Source organism: Diaphorina citri, unplaced genomic scaffold (assembly GCF_000475195.1).
Source record: "Diaphorina citri unplaced genomic scaffold, Diaci psyllid genome assembly version 1.1 scaffold151, whole genome shotgun sequence".
Classification (NCBI taxonomy): Eukaryota; Metazoa; Arthropoda; class Insecta; order Hemiptera; family Psyllidae; genus Diaphorina; species Diaphorina citri.
In genome coordinates, this window is record NW_007377588.1 from 223,629 (window position 1) to 226,160 (window position 2,532).

Here is a 2,532-nt window from a genome sequence, read left to right on the forward strand (position 1 = left end):
TGTAAACTTGTAAACCCTAGGATTATATGGCCCTATAATATGTAAACCCTCGGATTATATGGCCCTATAATATGTAACCCTAGGATTATAAGGACCTATATAGGCGTTAATAATTATACTTATATCATTTGTGAAAGTTCTTGATGTGTACTACCTATACCTAACCCTATAATTCCCAGAAAGTTGATCATTTGTGAAAGTTCTTTTCGCGTTCTACCTAACCATATCATTCCCAGAAAGTTGATCATTTGCAAAAGTTCTTTTCGCGTTCTAGAATAAGCATCATTTAAATATGCGTTGAAATTGCATACCTAGTAAATAATTATACGGCGTTTTCTAGTTATACTTATATCATTATATTTGTGAAAGTTCTTTTCGCGTTCTACCTAACCATATCATTCCCAGAAAGTTGATCATTTGCAAAAGTTCTTTTCGCGTTCTAGAATTCTTTCGTGGGATAAAATAAGGGATTTTTTCTGTGGGACCACATTTTGAGAGGTATTTTCCCCAGTCTAGCTGGTTTTTCCAGTACGCAAGTGGTACATCTTTAGTAGGTACGCAAGTAGTACTGTTTACCTGAAAATTTAGTACGCACCTAGTACTGCAGTACGCAAGTAGTAAACACCGGTTATCTCACTTAGGTACCTAAAAGACGAGCACCTCAAACAGTAGGTAGGCAGTACTTATTATACCAGTGAGGCAGGACCTAATACGAAACCTAAGGAAAAAGAAAATCTAGCTAAAATGAGACACCTTTACATACCTAATACAAAATAACATAGGTACACACAATACTGTTTATTATTATTAGTTTTTTAAATTATTATTTATTTACCTGGTTTTTCCAGTACGCAAGTGGTACATCTTTAGTAGGTACGCAAGTAGTACTGTCTACCTGAAAATTTAGTACGCAACTAGTACTGCAGTACGCAAGTAGTAGTAAACACCGGTTATCACACTTAGGTACCTAAAAGACGAGCACCTCAAACAGTAGGTAGGTAGTACTTATTATACCACTGAGGCAGGACCTAATACGAAACCTAAGGAAAAAGAAAATCTAGCTAAAACGAGACACCTTTACATACCTAATACAAAATAACATAGGTACACACAATACTGTTTATTATTATTAGTTTTTTAAATTATTATCGTATGGACGTTTTATTTTTTCAAAGGATATACATAGAATACAGAATAAAGGAACATTTAACAAAAACAAAAGAAGCAATAACACTTCTATCTACTTATAGAGGTAAACTCTGTAGCCAGGCAACAGCTTCTGAACTAAGTGTTTGTAGTCCTCCTCCACGTTGGTAACTCGCAAAGTCTCCAATCTGGGCAAACATTTGTGGAGTAACAAATGTCCTCAACAAGGGGAGATTCACCCAATTATTGGGAATGCAAGTAGAACACCGGTTATCTCACTTAGGTACCTAAAAGACGAGCACCTCAAACAGTAGGTGGGTAGTACTTATTATAGGTACCACTGAGGCAGGACCTAATACGAAACCTAAGTAAAAAGAAAATTTAGCTAAAACGAGACACCTTTACATACCTAATACAAAATAACATAGGTACACACAATACTGTTTATTATTATTAGTTTTTTAAATTATTATTTATTTAAAAAGGCTCTGAAAGTTTAAATCACAAACAACAAAGCTTACAATACAGAATATACCTTATTTCCTTTGCTTCGTACTTAATCTAAAATGGTAGACAAAAAATAAATACATTACACAAACATACAAAATATAAAAACTTACCTAACCCAAGCTGGAAACCATTGAGTGATCTGTGAGATCGAATAAATTTGGCATTCTTTTTCCTATCGAAAAATTTCGGGAGATTTTAGAATTTCCTCACTCGATCTACAAATCGCTCAATACCAGGAGATTATTGAAGTGGTGTTGCCTTGTTTCACCAGAAAGTTGCGCGATAGATAACTTATCTTATCAATGATAAAGTTATATGTAAATACATAATGGGTAGATAATAATAAATAAATTAGGTAGGTAATTAATTGTAACTTTATGTACCTATCTTCCTCTTAGCTTATTACATTAGATAAAGACAAATACTAGATATAGGTAGGTAGGTAGGTACCTATTATTCGGTAGATAGACAGGTAAAAAGAGGATCATAATGCACTAGTCTAATCCATTAATCCATCATAAATATTTAATTAAGTAACCAACCTCAGTGGTGCAGTTGTTAACGCGTTGGACTTTGGATCTGGAGGTTGGTGGTTCGAGTCCAAGTCATGTCATAAAATTTATCTAGGTGAAATCCTATTATTCGGTAGATAGACAGGTAAAAAGAGGATCATAATGCACTAGTCTAATCCATTAATCCATCATAAATATTTAATTAAGTAACCAACCTCAGTGGTGCAGTTGTTAACGCGTTGGACTTTGGATCTGGAGGTTGGTGGTTCGAGTCCAAGTCATGTCATAAAATTTATCTAGGTGAAATAATCGGGGAACGATGTTTGTGACAAGCATTTAAATATGCTTAACACAATTAAAAATT